Source organism: Aegilops tauschii, chromosome 6, assembly GCF_002575655.3.
Source record: "Aegilops tauschii subsp. strangulata cultivar AL8/78 chromosome 6, Aet v6.0, whole genome shotgun sequence".
NCBI classification, from domain to species: Eukaryota; Viridiplantae; Streptophyta; class Magnoliopsida; order Poales; family Poaceae; genus Aegilops; species Aegilops tauschii.
In genome coordinates, this window is record NC_053040.3 from 288,952,655 (window position 1) to 288,959,828 (window position 7,174).

General features: G+C 41.7%; 1 long non-coding RNA gene across 4 annotated transcripts; it reads left to right on the plus strand.

Moving 5' to 3' along the window:
- The first annotated feature begins 2,107 nt into the window (after positions 1-2,107).
- On the plus strand, positions 2,108-5,532 carry LOC109781436 (uncharacterized). 4 transcript variants are annotated; one of them, XR_012187759.1, is made up of 8 exons: positions 2,108-2,389; positions 2,482-2,543; positions 2,640-2,699; positions 2,814-2,886; positions 3,413-3,470; positions 3,557-3,612; positions 3,717-3,750; positions 4,027-5,532. It is a non-coding gene; the product is annotated as an uncharacterized lncRNA (long non-coding RNA). The 4 variants fall into 4 exon arrangements; XR_012187760.1 differs by having other exon boundaries at positions 2,645-2,699; XR_005760168.3 differs by having other exon boundaries at positions 2,814-3,308; positions 3,717-5,532.
- The last annotated feature ends 1,642 nt before the right edge of the window (positions 5,533-7,174 follow it).

Consider the following 7,174-nt stretch of genomic DNA (forward strand, 5'->3'; position numbering starts at 1 on the left):
GACGTAAGTAGGTGTTCAGGACCACTTCTTGGTCATTGCTAGATGACGTCCGTTCCTTTGCTTCTCTTCTCGCTCTCATTTGCGCAAGTTAGCCACCATATATGCTTTTGCCGCTGCAGCTCCACCCCTTTGCACCATTCCCCCCTTTAAGCTTAAATAGTCTTGATCTCGCGGGTGTGAGATTGCTGAGTCCCCGTGACTCACAGATTCTACCAAAACAGTTGCAGGTGCCGACGATACCAGTGCAGATGATGGCGTCGATCTCAAGTGGGAGTTCGACGAGGAACGTGGTCGTTACTATGTGTCTTTTCCTGATGATCAGTAGTGGAGCCCAGTTGGGACGATCGGGGATCTAGCATTTGGGGTTGTCTTATTTTCATCTGGATTTTGACCGTAGTCGGTCTATATGATTGTATTTTGGATGATGTATGATGATATTTATGTATTGTGTGAAGTGGCAATTGTAAGCCAACTCTTTATCCCATTCTTGTTCATTACATGGGATTGTGTGAAGATGACCCTTCTTGCGACAAAACCACTATGCGGTTATGCCTCTAAGTCGTGCCACGACACGTGGGAGATATAGCCGCATCGTGGGCGTTACATGGTGCTCCTCCTGGACTTCTATCTACGAAAATTTAATCATTCAACCATCAAACTTCACTTACCCTGCTCTTGTCAAGGACTTGTGGTCCCTAAAGCTTATTGACACTATTTTTAGACCTCCAACTGCTCAGGCCATCAAGCGCACTCCTATTTTAAATTCAAATGAAGATGATTTACTTTGCTGGAAGCTAACAAACAATGGCAGATGCCATGCCAAGAGTGCATATTATGCTTGTGTGCAGGACTTGTATAGCTCAGGCGAGGATAAACCGAGGCAGCCATCTCCAACAACATGCCAAATCCTTAATCAGGTATGGAAAGACAAATCCATAATCCCAAGGGTTCAGACTTTTGCTTGGAGGTTTCTTCGGAGGGCTCTTCCCACTGGTGCTCGAGCAGGTAGATTCTCCACACACATAGGGAAACTTTGCTGCAGGTGTGGACTTGAGGAAGATGATGTACACCTTTTTTTCACTTGCCCTTTTGTCAAAGCAGCTTGGTTCTTGGAGCCCTGGTTCATTCGTACCGATATCCTTATTCAAAATTGCAACTCGTTATCTGAGATCATTTTGAATTTACTAAACATGAATCATCCACATGGCTCCTTGATGAATATACTCAATTTCATGTGGTGCATTTGGAAGTCTAGGAATGATATGTTGTTCGACAGGAAAAAAGGAGAGCCTTATCAGATTAGCATCAATGCCCAGGTGCTTTCAGCCAATCTCGAATTGGTTGATCCTGTCAATGCAAAGTTACAGGAGAAGCAGCTCAAACCCCCTTTGTTGGAGCGGGTGGTGTCTATGCAAGTATCGACCATCTCCACTGACAGGAGTATCCCTGGCTGCTTTATCTTTGCTGATGCTTCTTGGAAGTGCAGGGATATTTCAGGTGCGGATTGTCTTCAGGCCACTGGCATTGGGGTATACATCAGGAGCGACCTTGCTGGCAGGGATTACACCATCATGATACAAGCATCGGCACCGCAAACATCTTCAGCCTTTCAAGCAGAAGCGAAAGCTCTTCTGCTGGCGGTAACTTTGACGCATATCCTTCAGATTCAGTGCCCAACTTTCCTTACTGATAACCAGGTTCTCGCGAGGGTGGCGGCCGCCAGGAGGTTGGACCATCCACTAATGCGTTGGGACACTAGAGATATAATTGCAGATTTTCTCCAAGCCACTCGTACAGATTTAGTACAACTATTTCATATCAAGAGGGAGCTCAATGGTGTGGCACACAACTGTGCAAAACAGATTCGAAAGCGACGCCTTGACCAATCTATCTATGTATGCTCTAAATCAGCTCATTCCTCAAACTGCTGTCCTGTTTTGCTTGCTCTTCAGTCTGCTACACTACTGCAGAGCATTGTAATAAATACTGTATTATGTTGTTGAGCTGAATGCAATTTGGCGCCTTCGGCGCTCTCTGTTGTTCAAAAAAAAAGAATCATCTCTCCCTTGTCTCTCTGACGATAGGGCTTACGGTCCACTGCGAACACGTGTCGGCCAGCGTTTCGTGGTTGTTGGTGCTCCTCTCTCCGAGTTGCATGCACCGGCGATATGGAGAGAGCCCCTTTTCTCTTCTGCATTTACCTTTCCTCCTCCTTTCGCTCTGAGACAATCCTGTACACGCTTCGTTCGGCCGATCGCTCTCTCCCTCCTCTCCGCACTGCTGCGCCCTCTCCTCGACTCCTCGTCCCCTCGTCTCGCCTGCTTCGTCTTTCCCGCGTCACGGTCTATTGCGATGGGACTCCTTTGCTCGATGGGCGCCCCTGGTTGAGGTTCGTAATGGTCTTCTTCTCATGTTCTTCAGCTCTCTTTTTGCTTCACCCTGCTAATTTCGCCTGCTTTGATTCCTTTCGTTCATGCGCAGTCTGGTTTGTTTGCCATTGTTGACTGCGTCAAACCATGGATCCTTCTGTCCTTACCAATGAGGTTAGTACATGCCGCTTCTGCTTGCCTATGACATGTATGATGAAATGCGCATGTGCTGTTCGATGAAGTCCGTATGTGCTAACGTTTGTTCTACAGTTCAGGCTGTTCTTCTCGTTTGTCCTCCTGCGTAGCTTGCGTCTTCTCCTTCTAGCTCAGGTAAATAGCTTGTTCTTTTACTTATCTGACCACCGGTGAGTGTTTCTTGCTTGCGTGTGTGTCGTTGCAAGCCATAGTTAAGCTCTGACCGGTTTTTTTCTTTATGCTTTGCAGGTTGTACATCTTGTCTGTTGCTCCATCTCCTCTCCGTTCTGCTCGTTGTTGCATTTGCGTTCTGCTCATCAAGGTTTGCTGCTCTCCGCTCTGCCTACCTTCGTGTTGTGCTTCCTGTATGTGCTACATATTGTCTAGTCTGCTAATTGTTTTAATATGTATTATGTATATGGCCGACCGTCGTCTGCTCTTCGTTCTTTTGTTTATTATAACCCGTGCTCGCGTGTGAGCAGGATGTGTGCATTTGTTTCAGTCATTGTACCTATTTTGGCTCTTTCCGTCTGTGGTCGCTTTTGTATCTATGTGAGGTCGCAGAGGACGGGTCTGCCCTTATTGGGGTAGTGCTCGAGCTTCCTGGGGACGGTTCTGGTCCAGTGCGACGAATGGAGTTCTTTTGGAGCTCTGCCTGGTGTTGTTTCATGAACGCCTATGAACAAGATGCTCTACATGACATACGTTATTTACAAGTGATAATGTTGACCATTTACGGCAAGGGTTAGGCAAATATTTTGTCCTGTAGAATGTATTACCAGTTCTTAACACACCCCAGTAATTTTATTTGCGTTTTTAATGCATCACATGATTTCTTTTATAACAAGGCATCCTCCAAAGCAATTTCACGAGATCAGCAGTCAGTTCTCGACAAATCGCTATAAGGTGTTCTCTCTATACCTGTTGATTTTTCCATCTCTCTAGTTCTGATTTCCTGTTATACAGTTTATATAAACACCACAATATGGCAGATATGAAAGAGACAAGCGACAGAAGAATCCAATGGAAGAATTTGGTGAAGAACAAGGTGCCTCTCTCTCTCTCTCTCTCTTGTGAACACAGTAAGTTTATTCCTGCATTTTGATGCTACGATTCATGCTAATGTAAACATGAGCTGTGCGCCTGGTACAGGAAAGGGAAAGGAGGCCACACTGATGCTTTTCAGGTAAATGCTTCTTCATATTTTTCTTCTATTGGTGCGTTGGGATTCATATGTGTCATCAGGTTTACTTGCTCAAGTCTCGCATCTCCCACTTATTGAACACCATGCCCATGCATATCACAATCTCTTTTGTTCCAAGATTTTCCTTTGGCTGTAACTCTTCCAATTTAACTTGATTATCCAATATATACTGCTCTTTGGATCCATGGGATCCGTCAGGCAAACTGTCCCTTACATCTTTATTTGGTTTTTCTTTGGGTTTCTTGGCGGAGTGGCTAGATTTGGAGTGAGAATCGTTTTTCCTCTCTTTAACTCCAGCAGAGAAAACGAGCACCCTTGTCAACACCCAGAAGATCAGAAGATGTTGGAACATTCTTCTTTTGTTCCCTGTGAATTCTTTTGGCCTCAATCTTGTGTTATTTTTCACATTTGTATCACAAAGTGAAGTCTCTTTGCTAATAACGTTGTCCATGCTCCTGCAAACAACATGGGCTTATTCATCTATAAGTGTGTTTTCTTTTAAGTTAACTATAGAAGCATTGCTTTTATTCTCAGGTTTTATTTTTCTTCCATGTTTCCTATCCAACAGAAAATCTGTGTCACTGGTTGTAACATTTGTTCTAAAGTCAACGCTGTCTTTTCTGTCACAGATTTACTGGTTTTTCTATTTTCAGTCCTATGGCATGTCTTTCTGTAGCGAGCGTCTTTTACGCTTGGCTACCAAACCTATCAATTAGCATGCCTATTACTCTGCATTGTATAACCTTTATTATAACTGTAAAGAATACACTTTGAGGATAATCTGCCAATCCTTCTGTCTTTAATATAAAATAATTAGGCAATTCTAAATTGTCTTAAATTTTCCTGAACTTAAAAATGGACTGATCTACCTGCTGTCTGTGCTACTAAACATAAATCTAAAAAACTTTTACTTCCATTCTGTTGGTACTTTCCATAATGGACTGGGTTTCTGTTCACACACATGTACTGCTGCACTATCCTATACATGTTGTGATTCACTTTTATCCTCTCTATTCTAATTCAGTAGCTTGCTCATTGTTTTTGTTTGTTCACTTATTTGTGTTGCCTCACACATTATGAGTTGCAAGTATGGGTGGCATCTGCAACCATGCTATTATATTTATTACTTTTCTAAACTGAAGTGTTCCTAACAATTACATATGAGAGTACATATAATTGAGTTGTGCTGACTTGCTTTTCTAAACTGATAAGCTGGAGACAGAGTTACATATGAGAGTTGAGATAATTAAGTCGTGCTCCTGCCTTACTTTTCTGAACTGAAGTGTTCCTAGGATTGCCTTCTTTAATTGCATCTAACTATTAGCTGCCTGATAAGAGTAGAGATAAATGCCTTTTCCTCTTAAATTTATATGTATGTCGGTGGCGTTGTTTTTATTGTGTTGATGTCGGTCTATGTAGGTTATTAAATCGTCTCCTTGTTTATGCTTTGTTGTGCATGTGATTCTATATACTTGACTACTTTGTGACATGAATTTGCATAGTCATATACATCTTGTTCCAGGAAGTGAGCTGGATTATCAATATGCTTGGAGCCCTATTTCCAATCACTCTCAAATCGCCTCTTGTTTTGTAAATTGCTTTGTATGTTTACTGGTTTTGACATAGGCTTAGGGTGGACTTTATAGGAGCATCAAGTTGGTGAATGTGATGCTATATGACCGGGTTCTCCATTCCTATTTTTACGCATTTGTTCATCCTCAAAATAGTTCCAGAGAACTGATTTAGTGAAATGGTTGGTGTTGCTTAATATGGTGGCCACTCAAACCCGCTCTACATACTTGAATTTTTAGTTTTTTCCAGTGATATCTTCAACTTCATATCAGATTTGGATTTTTATCCTGTGTCACTTGCTTGGTTCTTTCAATTACTTGGTAGTCATGCATCCTATGTCATTTATCGGTTCTTGCTTATGGTTTTCAAAACTCCAGCCATCCATGCTTGCTCGAGCTATGAGAAAGTTCACCTTCAAACTCACTATGACCATGCAACCTCATTAATATAAAGGTACATATATTTTAAAACAAAAGCCTATGTATTTTTTGCTAAAACACAAAGTCACTGCAAACTGCAAATGTTTTCAATGCGAACATGATTTTAAATGGGTCCCTTTGAACATGGTAAAGTATTTTGACTTATCAAATTAAAATGTGTATATACATCTCATTGTAGACAACAATTTATCATGTTTCCTATTAAAGGGGATTAAACCATGAGTATTTTTTTCATCGCACACATGGATTTAGCGTGCCTCTGCGCCCTTTGGCGCAACGGGTCCACTAGTATATATAGACAATATATGTCCATTGAGTCTCCCTAAATTTTCTCAAATATTTTTGAAACTTTAAAATAATTTTTACCTATTAAAGACATTTCTGGCCTAAAGAAAAAGCCTTTAAATAAAATAGCAAAATAACTTTTAAAATAATATTTTTGTGGTTTTAGGTAGTCCTATATCTAATAGGATTCAAATATAATTTTTGAAAGATTTTTCACATTCCAGATTAAGTACTTGTAGTTCAAGCCTTAACTCAGGGGTTTTTGGAAAACCTAATTTAGAAAATAATTTTTGGCCAAATTTACAAGAAAATACTATTATGACCTATACACATGGCATGATCATTGGGCAAAGTTTTGGATCAAAGAGATGAAGTATAGGAGTTGGAGGATTTATTTGATTTTGAGAGCACTTTCAAACATCAAACAAAAATCCAATCAAGCAAAGTCCAAAACACTCAAAAGTTTTTGTCAAACCACATTTTATCATGACTTATTAGCTTAAGTGTTGTGGTTTGAAAACCAGGGTGACAGACCTACCACCTTACAAGAATCTCGTCCCCGAGATTCCCAAAGTAGGCATGGAAAGGAATAAGAAAACTTGGATCGGGGGTAGTCTTCCCGTCATCATGCTGCTTCTGCTTCCATGTGGTTGCTCCGCTGAACCTTGAAGTACTTGATGGTGCGGCTTCGTGTATGACTCTGCTTGATTCAGGCTGTTGATGGGTCTCTTGCGGTAGGCCAGATTGGGCTGGGGGTCGATGGCTTGGTGGTCGATTGCCTTGTAGGGATTGTGCTTGTCATGAAGTTGGAAACACTTCCAGAGTTGTGACACATGGAAAATGTTGTGCACATTGGGTAACTCAGGTGGCAACTCTAGCTGGTAACCGTCTACTCTTCGTCGTGCTGTAATCTTGAAAAGGGTCGATGGATCTTGGTGTGAGCTTCCCTTTGACATGGAAATACTTGATTCTTTTGAGAGGACTGGCTCGCAGATACACATGGTCTTCGACGCAGAAGTATACTTCTTGAAGATAGTGGTTGGTATAGTTCTTCCTCCTTCATATGGCGGTCTTCTGATGCCCTCTGACTAGCTGAACGACTCTTCTTC